The 19,419-nt window shown below is 42.6% G+C and overlaps 1 pseudogene; it reads right to left on the bottom strand.

Moving 5' to 3' along the window:
• Positions 1-15,664: 15,664 nt before the first annotated feature.
• On the bottom strand, positions 15,665-19,352 carry LOC109117923 (annotated as a pseudogene).
• Between the last annotated feature and the right edge of the window lie 67 nt (positions 19,353-19,419).

The raw sequence follows: 19,419 nt of genomic DNA, 5'->3' as shown, positions 1-19,419 counted from the left end.
TTTTTTTTTTTTTTTTTTTTTTTTGAGACAGGGTCTCCCGTTTAGTTGAGGCTGGTCTTGAACTCATTATGTAGCCCAGGCTGGCTTCGAACACACGGCGATCCTCCTGCCTCAGCCTCCCAAGTGCTGGGATTACAGGCCTGCGCCACCACGCCCAGCTGAGACTTCTGAGTGGGAGCTCCTGAAGGAAGACTGTCAAGATGTTTCCAGGAGGCAGAGAGGGCTGGATGGAGTGGGCAGAGCAGGAGAGGACTGGGAGCTGGAAGGTTCGGCGAGGTACATGGACCATGGTGAAGACCGTGAAGCTGGAGGGGGTCGGTGGGGCTGGAGTGACTGTGGCCAGACCAAGGAGTTTGGCTTTTCTTGGGGGGCAGAGGGGGACGCAGGAGACCCCATACGTGGCCGTTACAGGAAACCAACCAAATACCTACTAACCGCACACACCTCAGTGAAAGGTCAGGCGGGGTTTCCAAGGCTCCTGGAGAAGGGGCTGATGCCCTCCTTTCACTCCCCCAGACCCACAGAGCCTGCCTCCCCCCACCGCCCCCAATCATGCTGCTGGGCTGTGGGGGATTCTGTTTTTATCCATAAAGCGTGCAAAACTTTTCTGTCCTCAGGGTCCTGGCTGAACCAGAGAATTAACAGATGGATTAACAGGGACAAAGCACACAAGTTTATGTAATGCAAGTTTTACATGGCACAGAAGCCCTCATAAAGAATGAAGTGCTGAAGAAGTCAGAGCTGAGTATGGTGGCACACGCCTATAGTCCCAGCACTTGGGAGGCTAAGATGGGAATTTGACGCCAGTTTAGGCTACTTCATGAGTGCAAGGCCAGCTTGAACCAAATAGAGAGACCCTGTTTCAAGCCACCCTCCCCAAAAAAGGAAGTTAGAGGTTATAGGGAGTTACCTACACCTCCATAGTTGCATTCAGTTGTGGTCTGAAAATATTATGTAGAAAATCCCAGGGCGGGGGATTTAGCTCAGTGGCACCCTGCCTGTCTTGCGGATGCAGGGTCCTGAGTGCAATCCCCAGTACCAAAATAAAAAATTCCAGAGAAGAGCAAATCCATGTATATTGGTCATTTGGTCATGAGAATAGTTCAGTACAGTTAAGTACTTAATTCTTTCTGTAGAAGTGATGTTATAGGTGGGATCCCATCTAAGTTGGGCCTCGATAGGATGAGAAAACAAAATGTTTAATGAGAGACATTTTATGGAAACAAAAGAAAAGCAAAATTTAGTGCTTAGAGCCAATACCAATCCAGTTTTGATTCCAGAGTGCAGTCAATGGAGAACATTTCGGTTTGGAGCATTCTTAGTTGGAGATGAGGCAGGGACAATGTTGGTAAATTTCCTTGTCTATAGTTTGGCTGTCTCTGGTGATGTCATTGTGTGTCCTGGTAAACTGTTCAAGTGGCTTATATAGTAATGGGGATGAAGGATGTGTAAACATGACCTGTTGTGGTGATTTATCTGAAGTTTATGTCAAGTTTCCAGCTTTCGCTTGTTAGGGATTTAGGAAAATGAGTCTTTTGAGGTGTTTGTGGTACTGGCTATTAAACCCGGGGCTTGTAATGAACTACATCCCTAGTCATTTTAGTTTTACATTTTTATTTTGAGACAAGGTCTGGCTAAGTCACTAATTTGCCCAGGCTGGTCACCACTGATCCTTCCTTCTCGGCTTCCTGAGTAGCTGGGATCGTAAGAGTGCACCACTGTGCCTGGCTGGTAGTTTTAGGTTTTTGTTTTGTTTTTTGCAGTGCTGTGTTCAAACCTAGGTCCCTGAGACACTAGGGCTGACTGTGTACATCTCTCACCCAGTAGTTTTCAATTTTAGTGGTTCCAAGTCAAGAGGGTGGGAGAAAACTTACTTGGAAATGTCAATTATTCATTGAATGCACAAAAGTGCCGGAGTTAGTTTATAAAGAGGAAAAAGCTTAAAGTCAATGAATATGGCACTGTTCGACACCCACTTTCAATGATAAAAGTTTTTTTGAAACATAGAATTTTCCTCCACAGTAATTTCAGTTTTCATCAAAGATAATTAAAATAAGACTAATTTATTTGTAAAATAAGTTTAGTTTCATTATATTTGCCCTGATTATGTAAGTTCAGCAAGAATAGTAATTGATCATACAGTCTCTCTCTCTCTCTCTCTCTCTCTCTCTCTCTCTCTCTCTCTGAGACAGGATCTTACTATGTAGTTCAGACTGCCCTGGAACTCACTATGTAGCCCAGGCTGGTCTTCAACTCACAGAGATCCTCCTGCCTCAGCCTCCCAAGTGCTGGGATTACATGCCTGTGCCACCATGCCTGGCTTTTTTTTCTCTTTTTTGAAACAGGATCTTGTTATGTTTTTCAGGTTGGCCTTGAATTCACTATGTAGCCCAGGCTGGCCTCAAACTGGCAGCAATTCTCCTGCCTCAGCCTCCCAAAAGCTGGGATTACAGGTATTTGCCACCACGCCTGATGAGAGAATGTTTATTACCAGATCTCCTTTTGTTCCTCTGTAATAACTAGAAGTAGGTAAGTTTAACCTTATGTTTAGCAACTAATGTTAATGTATTACATGTTATTTGAAAATGATCTAGATATCATTTTCTATACTAGGCTAAATGATCTAGCCTAGTATAAATTTAAGGTTTTATGTCACTGCAAAGTTTTTGGAAACTTTTTTTTCAGTATTAGAGATTGAACCACTATTGAGCTATAGCCCCAACTTTATTTTTTTCTTTTCTTTCTTTTTTTTTTTCTTTTTTCTTTTTGGGATTGAACTCAGAACCTTGGCACTTTGAGAGCATGACACCACTGAACTAAATCCCCAGATCCCCAGCCTTTTACATGTATATTTTTTGTTTTGAGGCAGAGTTGTTCTAAGTTGCCCAGGTTGGTCTCAAACTTGTGATTCTCTTGCCTTAGCCTTTTGAATAACTGATATTACAGGTATGCACCACTGTTCCCAGCTGTAATTTTTTGGGGGGCGGGGTTTGAGACAGGGTCTCACTATGTAGTTGAGACTGACCTGGAACTCACTGTGTAGCCCAGGCTGGTCTCGAACTCACAGCGATCCTCTTGCCTCAGCCTCCCGAGTGCTGGGATTACAGGCATGTGCCACCACACCCGGCCCCAGATTTTTTTTTTAAAGGCCTCACTACATAGCTCAGGCTGGCCTTGAACTCATGGCAATCCTCTTGCCTCAGCCTCTTAAGTGCTGGGATGTGCACCACCGTACCCAGCTATTGTTTTTTTTTTCATTAAGTTTATTGATACATTTTAGGCATTTAATACAGTTGCATTCATCATTGGGACTTTTTTTTTCCTGGGTACCAGGGATCAAACTTGGGTCCTTGTGCTTGCAAGGCAGGCAGTGGAACCACTGAGCTACATCCCCGGCCCATCACTGGGAACATGTACCTTTACATGATGTATCTTGGTTCTTATTTTTCCCAGCGATTAAGTTTTAAAAACATAATAACACATTTTCTAGTAACTGGAAAAGAATACCGGTTTTCTTCAAGAAGGAGCTTTGTGCATATTTGTTTATTCACAGAGATGTAGGATAGTTTTAAAGCCTTTTCCTGAGGTGTGGGACAGTTGTAGTAAATTGTTATAATTTTATGTTGTCTCTGCATTTTATTTATTGTCTGTTTGTGTTTTGAGATGAGGTCTCGCTATGTAGTTCAGGCTGGCCTCAAACTCACTACGTAGCACAGGCTGGCCTCAAATTCATGGCACTTTTCTAGCTTCAAACTCCTGAGTGCTAGGACTATAGGTGTGCACCACCATGCCCAGCTTAAACTTTAAACATATGCAAATAGTTTAAATTTTAACCTAGTCCTCCAGTGGGTAACCTGACGGACACTAGGAATACACATCCTAGATCATCTGTCTTGAGGACACCCATAGACCACATAAACACCCTAGACCCCAGATCATAATGTGCCTCACCAAGTGCCAAGTATCCACATAGGTCTTTTAAAAACCATGTCTATAGGGCCAGGGATTTAGCTCAGGGGCACTGCACGTGCCTTTCAAGTGCGAAGTTGTCAGTTTGATCCCCAGGACCAAAAACAAACAAACAAAAAAAAGTGTTTATAGTATACAGTGATCACATTCCCTGTGGAGAATCGGTACATGTACATAACTCATCCTAGGTCTTTTTGCTTTTAATCCCCTTCCCCTCCCTCCCTCTCTTGGTTCTCTTCCATTATGCAAATGACCTATCTTGCTATTTCCAATCATCTATCTTTTATTTTGCTCTTTATTTATATTTTGTACTTCTCATGTAAGAGAAACTATGTGATATTTGTCTTGCCAAACTCTTTTCTGAGTGTGTACTTATTTGATTGTGCTTAATAAAGCCACCTGTGCCTCTCACTGACGCATCCTGAGGTGCATATACATCAGAAGGGAGTCCAAGTGCTTATGTGTGCGAGTGATCTGAGGCTTCCTCTCCTTCCTGAGAACTCCTAGGACCCCATCTGGTGACCATACCATATATCACTCATGACCTGATAGTAATAAAATCTGTATTTCTATTTTTCATTTCCATCATCAAATGGATGCTCTTCGTCTTAAATATTCTAAATTAAAACAACACTCCTGTGAATATTTTTGTGAGGGGGCCAAAATATGGGAATAACTGGAGCTGATTAAGTCTGATTACAACCAGGCGTGGTGGTGCACTCCTTTACTCCCAGCGCTCGGGAGGCTGAGGCAGGAGGATCACTGTGAGTTCAAGGCCAGCCTGGGCTGCACAGTGAATGTAAGACCAGCCTGAACTAGATAGCAAGACCCTGTCCAAAAAACAAAACAAAGCAAGGCTGATTACAGAGCTCCAGGAAGTAACAGGAGATGTAAGAGCCAACAAAACACACTTGTTTGCATGTTCCCAGAGACTCTGTCTGGTTTATTTTCTGGCTGTCATTATCTACATAAGTAGCCTGTGTATTTTGGGCCTGGAGCTCAGGCTGGCACTCTTTCTGAAAACTTTTTCAGAAAAGGAAGTTAAAGGGATGTGAGTAGTGTACCTGCCTACCACCCAGAGATCCTGGGTTCAAACTCTACTACTACAAGAGAGAGAGGGGCCAGGGATTTAGCTCACTGGTGCTGCTGCCTGCCTCAAAAGTGCAAGGTCCTGAGTTAATCCCTGGTACCACAAAAAGGCGGGGTACACAGGTGTCAGAGAAGAATTTATGGCAAGAGTAGACTAAATTTAGTTCTATATCTGATTTCTGTTCTTTAATCTTGCCAAAAGAATCCCTAAAGCTCACTGTTATTGCCTCTTGTGCTTTTTTTAAAACTTAAATTGCTTTTTTATCTTTATTTTAATTTAAAAAAAAATTTTTTGCATTACTGGAAATTGAACCCAGGGAGTGCTGTGCTACACCCTCAGACATTCCCATTATGTATTTTGAGAAAAGGTCTCCCTAACTTGCCCAGGTTAGACTCAGACTTGCTTCTCTCTTGCCTAACCCATCTGAGTAGCTCAAATTACAGGGAAACACCACTGCATCCAGCTAGTTGGATTCCTCCCTCCCACCCTCCCTCCCTTCTTTTGTGTTACAAACTGAAGCCAGTGCTATCTCACTGAGCTACACACCCTTAGCCCATTTTAAAATTTTGAGACAGGGTCTTATTAAATTGCCCAGGTTGGGTTTAAGCTTGAGATTCTCCTGCCTCAACTTCCCAAGTGCTGGTGTCACCAGGAAACTGGGTCCTGACACCATGAGGAACTGGTCCCTGGGTTTCCTCAGTTTTATATGACTTTGATGAAAGAATTCAGTCAAGACCATAGGTGGCCATACAGATATATAGGTAGAGTTTATAATAGAGTAGGTATCTAAAGACCTATACCTTCAAACAATAAAGTGGGCAGTGTCCGTAGGCATCTACACCCCTGTGAAAGTTTTGTTTGGTTGTTTTTTTTTTGTTTTTTTTTGTTTTTTTTTGAGACAGGGTCTCACTATGTAGTTGAGACTGACCTGGAACTCACTATGTAGTTCAGGCTGGTCTCCAACTCACAGCGACCCTCCTCCTGCCTCAGCCTCCCGAGTGCTGGGATTACAGGTGTGCGCCACCACACCCAGCCTCCTGTGAAACTTTTTATACCCACAAGCGTTATGGCTTGGGTACAGGGAACTGTGATGATTATGATGCTTATTGGCATTTTTTAAAAAGGTTACTTTGAAATTGCTAGATGTCTTTCTAATTCTGTGATCCCTCAGTGACTTTAATTGTGTAAGACATTTAGAAAATAAATTTATGAAAGAAAAAGTTCTAATCCAAATCAGGTCCTAGACCCAGGTAAGGGTCTTTAAAGAATGTTTCCTTTCCTAATATCATTGGGCCACAGGCTATGGCAATCAAGAATGCTACGTGCCTTGTTCTACAAATAGAGACCTTGCAATTTGGGGTCTGAGACCTAATAAATGATTTTGTTGTTTGGTTTTGTTCTGTTTTTTGGTACTGGGGATTGAACTTAGGTCCTTGTACTTGCAAGGCAGGCAGCAGAACCACTGAGCTAAATCCCCAGCCCCCTAATGAATGATTTTTGAGACAGGGTCTCACTACGTATTCTAGGCTGGCCTCAAACTCACTGTGATCCTTCTGCCTCAGCCTGGGATTACAGGTATGTGCCATCATGCCTGGCTTCTTAATACATGATTATACATTGAGGACTTTTTCTTTATTTAACTATAACCAGCAAAGAGTACTTACTACTTTGTACCCCCCTTGCCCCTCAGGCCTGCTAATATCTAACTACCTCCCTAACACTGGGATTGGGGGCATTTGTCACCATACCTAGCTTGATCTCTCTATAGATATCAATAAGACATACTTCAGGATATGAATGCTTTGACAGATACTTTGGGCTGGGGATATAGCTCAGTGGGAGAACATTTTCCGGGCATGCACAAGGCCCTGAGTTTGATTCCCAGCAGGAAAAACAAAACAGCCTTTAAGATGAAGAAGCCCACATCGTACTTGTGACTCAAAGTCAATAAACCTTTCTAATGGCTTAAAACCAAGAGCTCTCACATGGGTTAAGTAACTATGAACACAAGAAGTGTGTCCCAACAAAACTGCAAAAGATGCAGTTACCTTTAAGATCCAAAATCTTGGGCTAGGGAGTTAGCTCAGTGGTTCTGCTGCCTGCCTTGCAAGCACAAGGACCTGAGTTCGATCTCTGGTACCAAAAAAAAAAAAAGATCCAAAATTTCTGGGCCAAGGATTTAGCTCAGTGGTTCTGCCACCTACCTTGAAAGCGCAAGGTCCCAAGTTTGATCCATGGTACAAAAAAAAAAAAAACGAAATCTCTTTCAAGATAGACTAAGACCCTCATTGTTAGCAAGACAAGGAAGGTTGAGATAATTAAAACAAATGCCACTGAGAGAGCTGATCCCTTCAGACAAAGAGCCATGTGTTTCTGATTCCAGCTGGCTGGCTGCCTGGTGGCCTGCCTGACAAGCTGCACCCTCCTGCTAGTGGAGACTAGAAAGACTAACTGTATTAGTTACAAAGCCAGGCCCTCAAGACGGAAGGAGAATCTTATCCTTTCCTTCTTATGATAAACCACATAAAAGACAGAGACAAGGAAAATGCTGTCTCTTCCTGGGAGGCTGTGGATGCTCAGAACCAAATTCAGAAGAGCAAAACATCAAAGAATTGATTCTTACAAATGTTTTTCTCTTGACAATCTGAATTCAGAAAGTAAGGCACAAGGAGATTGTGAGAGAGGGTGTCTCTAGTAATCAGGCACTTCAGACAGAAATATAATCGTGCTAACTTTCATAAGAATTCCTACTGCTGCTGGCTTTTGTCAGTTCTCTCAGAATCCCATACAAAGGCCCAGAGCAAACGGGTGCATCCAGCCTTTTAGGGTTGTACCCCCTCAGCAGAGACTGTAGGAACAGCAAAAGTCCACTTCCAACCTCTGAGGAAGGTCCCAGTTTGGACTAAGAACTAAACTGATAGACACATTAACAGGAGAAGAGCATGCAAAATTATTTGATACCAGTTTGACGTGGCACAGGAGGTCTCATCGGATACAAAGGAAACATTTACTCCTGTACTGAATGGACAAAGAAGAGTGAAAAGAAGCAACCGAATTACGTGGGGAGGCTTAGATGATAAGCGTTATTTTAGGCTGGGAATATAGTTCAGTGGTACAGTGTCTGCCTGGCAAGCGGGAATCCCTGAGTTCAATTCTCAGTACCAAAAAAAAAAAAAAAAAAAAGTCATTTAAAATTCTGTACAAATACCCATCTCAACTTTTCAAACTGAGGATCAGAATTTCATCTTCTGCTTTAAAGAGACAGCATGAAGTTCATTTTGCACCTGCCGTCTCTTCAAGTGCTTTTAACTTAACTAGTCAGTATGCCAGAATGATAGACCAAAATTGAGCCAAATATAGAGAGTACAAAACATAGCTAAAGGAGGGCCAAGGATATAGGTCAGTGGCAGAGCACTTGCTTAGCATGTATAAGGCCTGGGTTCTGTACCCAGTACCTTGGCAGGAAGGAAGGGAGGAAGGAGGGAAAGAGGGAAGGAAGGGACGAAAAAGAAATAGTTAAAAGAAGAACTAGGGGTGTAGCTCAGTGACAGAGCATTTATCTGTCATGGATGATGCCGTAGGTTTAAGCCCCAGCGTGAAGAAAAGATGAATTAGCTGGAAAAAAACTTTTTAAAAATACAGGTGTACAGTGCAGGTTTCTTATCCTGTCTAAACACTGCTTAGGACAAATGAGGCAGGGGCGATCACTTTAAATGAGCTGAGTTTGAGACCTTTCCATCCCATCCAACTGCTATGGACTCAGTGGGACCAGGTTTGCAGCTACTCACTCCTCCCCTGCTCCGGCAGATTACAAAGGGTATGGTCTGGATGTTGGAAAGGCAGGCAGCCAACTAGGGTTTCCAAGAATCCTAGTTTGGAAAACGAGAAGTGGGTTCCTCCCAGAGAGGTTGATCTAGCGGGCGTAGAGAATCAGGGTCAAGCTTTGGCAGAGAGGCCAGAAGGAAGTGGAGCAGGAGGTACACCTGGTAAGGATGGAGCACAGGGGCACAGACATGACTACTGTCGTCAGGACTGGAAAACAAAAAACAAACAAACAAAACAACACGCACACACCAAAGGAAGGGCTTGGAAGCCAGTTTCTGGTGAAGAGTAATGGAGAAAAGTTTGGAAAGGAGATATGGGCCAGCATGCTGGGGGACTTTGAGTACTGGAGTTTGAGCTGGACTTTGCACTGATAAGAGCAAGCTCTGAGGAAGGGGATAGGATGATGGACGACAAGCTGCAGGAGATCCAGAAGCTGGTTTTTGTTCGGGGGGTTTTTGTGAGTTGTTTTTATTTGTTTGTTTGTTTTATTGGTACTGAAGATTGAACTCAAGGTCTTCACACTAAACTATATCCCTGTCCTTTTAAAATTTTAAGACAGTGCCTCACCAAGTTGTAAAATTGTCCGGACTGGGCTCAAACTTGTGATCCTCCTGCTTTCAGCCTCTAGAGTGCTGGGGTTACAGGAATGTGCCACCTGGACATGCAGAAAGTTAATGCTGAGCATTTTAAGGAGCTGCTCAATTGCTTCTCGGCCTTTTGGCCAAGATCAGGTGTAAGGAACTGCTCTATCACTTTCCAAAGCAGCTATGTTAGGCAGGCAGTTAGACATTAGCAGTCCTGAGGAACAAAGGGAGTCCAAAATAACTAGCTTTGCTGGTTATAAATGAAGAAACAAAGACCTATAATACATTTTATGTGTTTGTCTATAATACATTTTAATTATTTATTAAGTCTCAAGCCAAAGAAACAGGACCTCTAATTCTAGAACAACGCATTCAGTCCAATGAAAGGAGAACATTCTCTAAAAACCCTATGCCTTGAGGGTCAGTGATGTAGCTCAGTGGTGCTGCACCTGCCTGGCAAGCGCAAATTCCCGAGTTTGATTCCTGGTACTGGAAAGTAAGATAAAATAAAAATCTTAGGCCTTGGGCCGAGACCTGATTTACAGTAGAGTTTACCTTTTGTGCATTTCTTTCCTAAGTTTCCTACATGATTAAACCCTGATGGAACACTGACCATCTGAAAAGAACCAGGAAAACATTTGACAATTCCAAAGTAACCTCCAGGAATACTGATTGATAAACAGCATAATCACCACAGTCCCCTAAGCCCCAGCAGTAACACTTATGTGCATACAAAGATACCCAAACTCAGACTGGGATGCAAAGGCCTATGTGACCCTGCCTGCCTTCTGTCTTGAAGATGTAAATGTCTAGATATCTATTCTACAATAAGCTCCACCTATACCTCTGCATGGCCTCCTACGCGTCTTGGCTGAATTCTTTCATCAAAGGTACAAAGAAGTGAGGAGAACAGGGCTGGTTTTTTTCAGTGTCGGGGCCTGGCTTTACAGTGACAGCTACACCATCTCACATTCCTGTCAGCGTATCCTTTCCAACACTTGTTATTGTCTGAGATTTTTAATATAGCCGTCCTGGGGTGTGAAGAGATATCTCACAGGTGATTTGCATTTTCCTACTGACTAATGATGTAAAGGAGTATTTCTCTGTGTTTATTAGACATTTGCATATTTACTTTGGAGAAAAATTTTTCAGATCCTTTGCCCATTTTTATTTTTATTTTTTTATTTTTTTTATTTTTTGTTTTTTTGAGACAGGTAGTTGAGACTGACCTGGAACTCACTATGTAGCCTAGGCTGGTCTCGAACTCACAGCGATCCTCCTGCCTCAGCTTCCCGAGTGCTGGGATTACAGGCGAGCACCACCACGCCCGGCTCCCTTTGCCCATTTTTAAAAAGTACTTATTGTTTAGGCGTAAGGATGTAGCTCCGTGGCACCACACCTGCCAGGCAAGTGCCAGGTCCTGAGTTTGATTCCTGGTGCTGAGAAAAAAAGTATTATTTTTGTGCAAACATACTTTTATAATCGGTCAGAACATCTATTATTCCAACAGTACGAAAAGAAAATAGATGTATATTGCTATTAAGGGATCTCCTTTTATTAATATTATATCTGCCCTTTATTATTTTTTATTTCTTTTTTTTTTTTTTTTTTTTTTTTTTTTTTTTTTTTTTTTGGAGACAGGGTCTCACTATGTAGTTGAGACTGACCTGGAACTAACTCACTGTGTAGCCCAGGCTGGTCTTGAACTCAGCAATTCTCCTGCCTCAGCCTCCTGAGTTCTGGGATTACAGGCGTGGGCCACCGTGCCTGGATCTGCACTTTTTAATTCTTCTCCTATGACGTGCATCACCACCCTGTCACTCAAATCAAACCTCTTCTTCCTCCTTTGCCAGGCCCTCACCTCTACGGTTAACAAGACATATTCCCGTGTTTCTCTGGAAGTAACTCTCCTTCATCAGAGTTCCCTTTGCAATTTCATTTCTTCATAAGTGTGGCGTGTACGATTTTAACTGCTCTGCCAGCGTTTTCTTCTTCAGTCAGTGGCAACAGCTCGCCTGCTGAATCGGGACAGTTAGTGTTGATTTCATGTTCCAGCCTGTACCGAATGTAGCCCAGATCAGGGTCAGCTCTCTGGAACATCAGTTCCAGCTTATCCACCCCTACCTCCGTGTTGAGTAGGTCCTTTGCCCATTTTTCAGTTGCATTGTTTCTCTTTTTGTTTCTTAGTTGTAGGAGTTCTCTATATAGTGTGACTCCAATCCCCTATCAGATACGGAGTTTGCCAATATTTTCTCCCATTCTGTGGACTCTCTTTTCGTCTTTCATTTTTTTGAGGGGGACGGTTAGGGGCTGTTGGATTAAACTCAGGGCCTTAAACAGGCTAAGCATTTTCACTTTCTCAGTGATGTCCTTTGATGCACAAAAGGTTTCTATTTTTAATTTAATTTTATTTCATCAGCACGTGTTTGTAATTCGTGCAGTTTACAGTCATCTTGGGGAGTGGCTGCATGTATACAGTACAGCTTATTTATTTACCCCTCTCCTTCCCTCACTCTCCCCGTCATCCTCTGGTTTCCCAATCACCTTTTTCATGCCTGTTGGTTCTATTTGTCTTAGCACATGTTATGGCTTATAATGCTTGCACTGATTGGACTTGTTAGGTTCCCGCACACGGCGTATCTTTATTCCTCTTATTTTCCCTTTTCCTCCCCCTTCCCCCTTTCCTTATCCCTTCGGTCCATTTCCCTATTGGGGGAGATCTGTCCCCGTGTACTTTTCTATCCATCGTTTATCGGTTTCTTCATTTGCACTATGCCTCACTCAAATGAGAGGTACCATACTGTTTTCATGCTTGTGTGTCTGATTTATTTCACGCAGGATTCTTTTCCAGGTGCATCTGTTTTCCTCATATAGTTTCAAATAGCATTTCCTCAAAATGCCTCCAATTTATCATTCTATATAGCCATTATATATTCCATTATACATAGAAATCACATTTTATTTATCCATTCATCTGCTGATGGGTATACAGGCTGCTTCCTGAATTTAGCTATTACAAATTGTGCTGCTATAAACACTGGTACACATGTATCCTTGTAGGATGATGACAAGCTCTTTGGGGGAAGATAAAAGGTTCCTATTTAGATAAAATCCAATTTAACTATATAATTTTTTGGTTGCTTGAACTTTTGGCATTATATTTAAGAAATCATTGCCTAGACCAAGATCATACAATTTAACCCCATATTTTCTTCCAAGAGTTTTATAGTTATGTCTCATATTGGCATTATATTTAAGAAATCATTGCCTAGACCAAGATCATACAATTTAACCCCATATTTTCTTCCAAGAGTTTTATAGTTTTATGTCTTATATTTAGGTCTTAGATTGATTTTGTTTGTTTTGATTTTTTTTTTTTTGAGACAAAGTCTCACTATGTAGTTCAGGCTAGTCTTGAACTCTCAGTAATCTTCCTCCCTCACCCTCATGAGTGCTGGGATTACAGGCATGCACTTGTCTTCTTAGATTTATTTTGAGTTAATTTTTATATTTGGTAGGAAGTAGGGGTCCAGCTTCATTCACTCATATGAGAATGCTAGTTGTTTCAGCATAGTTTGTTGAAGAGATTATTGTTTCCTCTGTGAAATTCTTTTGTTACTCTTGTTAAAAATCAGTTGGCCATAGCTGGTGTTGTGGTACATGCCTGCAATCCCGGTACTTGAGAGGCTGAGGCAGGAGGATTCCTGTGAGTTCAAGGCCAGCCTGGGCTATATAGTGAGTTCAAGGTCAGCCTAATCTACCCAGTGAGACCCTGTCTCAAAATAAACAAACAAACAAACAAGTTGTCAATTGGGAGAATAGTAAGACAAACCACAGACTGAGAACAAAATTTGCAAATTCTTACCTTATTAGGGACTGTAATTCAAAATACAAGAAAAATTATTAGTATTTTTCATATGTGGTATTGAAGATTGAATCCAGAGCCTTTGCACTGAGTTATTTCCCCATCTTTTCTATTTTGAGATGGGTTTTGCTAGGTCACTAAGTTCCTCAGGCTGGATTTGAGTTTGAGATCCTGCTGGTGCCTCAGCCTCCCAGAGTGCTGGAATTACAGGCATGTACCTCCAAACTGAAGGGAAAAAATAAACTAAAAATCTGAATAAACATCTCACCAATGAAGATACTCAGATGGCAAATAAACATATGAGAAGATGCTCATATGTTCTAATGCTGCGTCATTAGAAAAATACAAAATGGAACAAAAATGAGATGCTACCTGTCTGCAGCCACAACACCCTGAACGTGCCCGATCTTGGAAGCTAAGCAAGGGGCCTGGTTAGTACTCAGATGGGAGATGCTACCATACACCTATTAGAATGGCCAAAATCCAGAATCCTGCCAACTGCGATTGTTGGTAAGGCTGTGGAGCAACAGGAATAGGAATTCATGGCTGGTGGGAATGCAACAATATACAGATACTTTGGGAGATCATGTGGGAGTTTCTTATAAAATTAAACATTCTTACTGTATAACCAGAAATCATGCTTCTTGATATTTAGCCAAAGGAGTTGAAATTTTATGTCCACATAAAAACATGGATATGGATGTTTATAGCAGCATTTTTTAGCAACCAGAGATGTTCCTCAGTATGTAAATAGATAAATTGTAATACATTCAAACAATGGAATGTTGTTCTTTTTATGAAAGAATTTGATGACAATAATTGAACATGAATCTTTCATAAAAAGACACAAAAGAACCTTAAATACTTATGACTAAGTGGGGAAAAAAAGCCAATCTGAAAAGTCTGTCTGCTATGTAATTTCAACTGTAGTATATGACATTTTAGGAAAGGCAAAACTAGAGATAATTTTTTTTGGTACTGGAGAGTGAACTCGGGTCCTTGAGCTTGCAAGGCAGCCCACCGAACCACTGAGCTAAATCCCTGGCCTTAGAGATAATTTTTTAAAAAAATCAGTGATTTCCAGGGACTGGGGTGGGGAGGGGAAAGATTAATAGGTAGAGCCCAGAGGATTTTTCAGAGCAGTGGGGCTGTTCTGTGTATCTATGTCATTCTAAGTTTTTCAGAACTCATCATACCCAACGCCAAGAGTGAATCCACTTACTTACTGTGGTCTTTGAGCAATCACAGTATCTCAGTTAGGTTCATTCATTGTAACAAATGTGCTAACTACTCTGGTGCTGGATATCAAGAGCGGGACAGACTGCACATCTGAGGGCAGCCAGAATTATGTGGGAATTGTCTGTACTTTCTCCTTGATATTGCTGTGAACTTAAAACTTTTCTGATAAAGTCTATTTCTTAAAAATTAATTGACCATAAATGTAAGGGCTTATTTCTGGACTCCCAACTCTACTTCATTAACTTCTACCTGTGTATAGCACCACAGACCTGATTACTATAGCTTTGTGGTCCATTTAGAAATCAGGAATTGTAAATCTTCCTTTTTTTTTTTCTTTTTTTCAGACAGTGTTTGACTGTGTAGTCAGGCTGGTCTTGAACTCACTGTGTAGCCCAGGACAGCCTTAAACTCACAGATATCCTCCTGCCTCGGCCTCCTAAGTGCAGGGATTATAGGTGTGCGCCACTATGCCAGGCCCAGTCTTGTTTTTACCAAATTATTTTGGCTATTCAGGGTCTTTTGCATGTCTGTATGAATTTTGAGATCACTCAGCGTTTTGATAGGAATTGCACTGAATCTGCAGACCAATTTGGAGAGTATTGACATTTTAACGATAGAGTCTTCTGGTTGGACAGGGATTTGAGCTCAGTGGTAGAGCACTTGATTTGTGTATGTGAGGCCCTGGGTTCAATGTCCACACACACACACACACACACACACACACACGAAGAAAAAGACAGAAACCTCCAGTCTATAAACATATGATGTCTTTCCATTTAATAGACTATCTTTATGCTAGTAGCTTTCAATGTACATTTTTTGTATTTCTTTTGTTAAATTTATTGTAAGTATTTTTATAATATATTCCAAATACCTGATTCCTTTTAATGTTATATGACCATAATTTTCTTTCTTGTCTTTGTTTTTTGCACTGAGCTACATTCCCAGGCCTCTTCATTTTTCATTTTGAGACAAGTTGCTCAGTCTGGGCTCAAAATTGTAATCCTCCTGCCTCAGCCCATTCTGGGGCCTTACTGCCTATATCGGGGAGTAAAAGTAAAAACAGCCACCCACTCAAACTTCCCTGAGTCCTCAGTGACTTTGCTTAGCACCTCCTCTTGACAGCCTGTTGGCTTCTCCACTGCCCAGGAACCCCAGATGGCCAGGAATATGCCTCCACTGAGTGTCCATACCCTGGGTGAGCCTCTCCAATTCCACAGTCTTCCTGTTGAATAACTTCTTTTCCTGTGCTTGTTCTCTACCCATTCTTCTTCTAGTTCTGGATCCAGCTGGTAATCCCATTAAAGTAACCATGCCGTCCGCGTGTAGAACCAATTTAGTGATGTTCTGAGCCTGTGCTGGTTCAGTGGCTTTGCAGGCTGCATGGATTTCTACTCTGCCTGTCACCAGGGGAGTCTAATGCCTACTTTGGAAGTGCGGCCTGGTCCCCACTAAGCACTGATTCCTGTTCCCGCCCTCCCACATGCTACTAGAGCAGCAAGCATCAGTGCAGATCACAAGTCTCTCGTGTAAGCAAATGCGCCCTTGCTAATGGAAGGGGCTTACGCTGTTCTGTCTCATGTGGTTTGTACTCAGCTCTGTTTGCATCTTCATTAAATAAATCAGACACACAAACTGAAATATCACATGGTTTCTCCTATACTAGAAACCAGAAGTATAAATAATTTAAAAGGCAAAATAAAAGATAAATAAAGGAAACAGAGAGATGGATCTTTTGTAAGTGGGAGGAAGAAGCCACTTGCTGGCTTTCACCTATGTTTCTTGTGTATTTTTCTGCCCCTCTGAACCATCTGGGCTCTCAGAGGTCCTGACAAAGGCCTGGACTTTATCTTCTGTGCCAAACCTCTTAAATCTGGTAGCAGGAAACCAGTTCACCTGTGTACTGTACTCATTCCAAGTCAGAAAGACCAAGGTCCCACAACCCCTCCACTAGGCACAGAACATCCCGACCCTGCAGCAGACCCAGCTTAGCACATGGCAGCCAGGGTGACTCTGTAGGGCAGAGGCAGGAGTGTAAGAATCTCTCACTTCCACGAAGATTACCACATTTTGGACCCAGTCCTCATGCCAGACTATGGATAGTTTCACTTCTTTCCAGTCTGGATTTCTCTCTCTCTTTTTTCCTTCTTTCCTTCTCTCCCTCTCTCTTTTCTTCTGATACTAGAAATCGAACCCAGGGGTTTTGCACTGAACTATATCCCCAGGCTCTCCCCCAACCTACTTTTATTTTTGAGACAGGGTCTAAGTTGTTAAGTTGCCTGAGCTGGGCTCAAACTTGCAGTCCTCCTGCTTCAGAATCCCAGGGTGCTGGGAATCAGAATACCCAGCTCAGGAGGCCAGTTTTTGTTTGTTTTTTTTTGTTTTGTTTATTTTTGTTTTTTGAGACAGGATCTTGCCATGTAGTTGAGGCTGGCCTTGAACTCACTATGTAGGTCAGGCTGGCCTCAAACTCCTAGTGATCTTCCGGCCTCAACCTCCTGAGTGCTGGGATTACAGACATGAGCCACCACATCCAACATAGGAGGCCTTTTTCTTTTTCTTTTTCTTTTTTTTTTTGTAGAAAAAATTTGCAGCAAATTCACAGCAATTCTCCTGCCTCAGCTCCCAAATTCCATCATGTCTGGTAGCGGCCAATATTTAAAGATAAGCTGAGGTGGGCCAGGGTCCAGTTGATTATTATCTCAATCCTGGATTTGTAGCTTAGGTTGAATCCTCATGATTTGAGAGGCAATTCAGTTGCCATAAGAGGAATTGTCATGGCCGTACCATTCCCAGGAAGTGATTGTGTATGGTTGTTTCAGTCTTGTGGAACACTGATTTTCTTGGAATTGAGGTGATCACAGGTTCAGGACAATGACTGGAGTCTTCAGGGTTAGGTGAATATCCCTGTAAATTCATCATCTTGGTATCCTCAGTCTTGAAGGAGGAGGTGTGGTAGTGCACGCAGGAGGCTGAGGCAGGAAGATTGCTGAGAATTCAAAGCCAGCGTGGGCTACATCATGAGAATGAGTCTCAACATATATATATGGGTTTTTTTTTTAGTTAAATTCAAGGTGAATCAACCTTGTTTTCCCAACTTTTCTATACCTAGAACTGAGAAGGGATTTGACCCATAAGGATTTGGGGATGGCAGGAGATGAGAGGGTAGGAAGGGGAAGTCAAAATGATTAAGATTTATGTAAATGTGACACCTCCAGGGGCCAGGGATTTAGCTCAGTGGTGCTGCCACCTGCCATGCAAGCAAAAGGTCCCGAGTTCGATGCCTGGTACCAAAACATAAGTAAATATGTGACACCTCCAAGGTGAATGTGATTATTATATATCCAACGTACTAATACAAAGGCAAACTCTTACAGCTAGTGGTAGTGGATTCAGGAAACAAAATAAGGATGATACAAAATGAAGATCAAGCTTTGCTCTGTTTTTAGCAACCTGTTGAGCATCTTTAGCCCAAATAAGGAGGTTTTTTTTTTAATCCCATAATTGTATTGGTACATTTTAGGTATGCATTATGATCACATCCATCCTTGGGAATTTGTACCTGTACATGATGTATCTTGGTTCTTGTTTCTTCCCATTCCCCTTCCCAAAGAGTTTTTTGTTGTATTTTTGTTTTGTGTTCTTTGTAAAAATGACTTTTAAGTCCAGGTCTCAGAAGAAAACACAAGTAGTACTTTCAGTAACAGGCTAAGGGCCCAGGAGTCTGCTCACCCTCGTTCCTATAGAGTTCTCTATGTCATGACTGTGTCAACCACAGTTGGCCTCGAATGTCCATTAGTATATTGGCACCGGTGACTCAGAGTGTAGTGAGATCCCTTCTCTGGCCAAATAATAAGTCAGAGCTCCAAAATCCTGTGTATCAGTTCTAAGGTGGTTGTTGGTAAGGCCTTGGAGGCACTCCTATTACAAAGCTCTTCAAGTTTCTCGGTCAGAAATGCATTGTTCTAGACTTTTTGTGGAGGCATTTCAGGGCTAGGGACATCTGCTTAGTTATATTTAGGCAGCACAGGGGTGGAGTAAGAGATACGCAGTGAGAGCCCATCTTCGAAGTTCCTCTTGACAATATCAGCCAAAAATTAGAGGAGAGTAAAGGGGCTGGCTATAGTAGAGAGTTCCGTGCAGCACCATCTTGTCTGGGAGGCCACTATCCCGTCACCCCCCACCCCCGCAAGCTTCAGGGGCCCCTAAGATATAACTCCACAAGCCGCCTCTAAACCCGGAAACACAGAAAGTTATGAGGGGAGTATGTTTTGATTTTGCTTTGGCTTGTTTGTTATCAGTTTGCTATGAACAGTTACCATTTTATTCCACCAGTGTTCTCACTTTGAAAGTGAGGACATTGGTGGAATAAAATGAAATGAGAAGAGGGAACTTGGCACCCCATGCCTCGGACACAAACGAGCCTGAGGGGCATCTGTGATGGGCGTGTAGTGGGACATGGGCCTCCTCGTGCCTATGCGGACAGGACAGCCATGACGTATTCAGTGCACGCGGCTCTCTTGAGTGGGGAGTTGTTCTCGGGGTCCCCTGGGGTCCTTCAAGGCCTGCCAAGTGTCCCTAGGCATCTGGGGGGCTCTAGGCACACCCACACACACACTGGGAGACTGCCGGTTGCCGCAGAAGGCCGTCTGCCTCCTTGCAGAACATGATCTGCAGTTACAGGCTCAGGGCAGCCAGTGTGAATTCTGCTGACTCACAGACATTTCCCCGTGCTGGACATCCACAGACCCCACTCGCCCTTATTGAGGGCCTGGGCCATGGGTCAGGGTGGAGCCCAAGGAGGGCATGGGCAGTGGGAGCCCAGTGGGCTCGGTACCCTAGACCTC

The sequence above is a fragment of the Fukomys damarensis genome, unplaced genomic scaffold, assembly GCF_012274545.1.
Source record: "Fukomys damarensis isolate Sample0158 unplaced genomic scaffold, DMR_v1.0_HiC HiC_scaffold_34, whole genome shotgun sequence".
NCBI lineage: Eukaryota > Metazoa > Chordata > Mammalia > Rodentia > Bathyergidae > Fukomys > Fukomys damarensis.
This window is presented reverse-complemented; position numbering and strand designations above follow the sequence as displayed.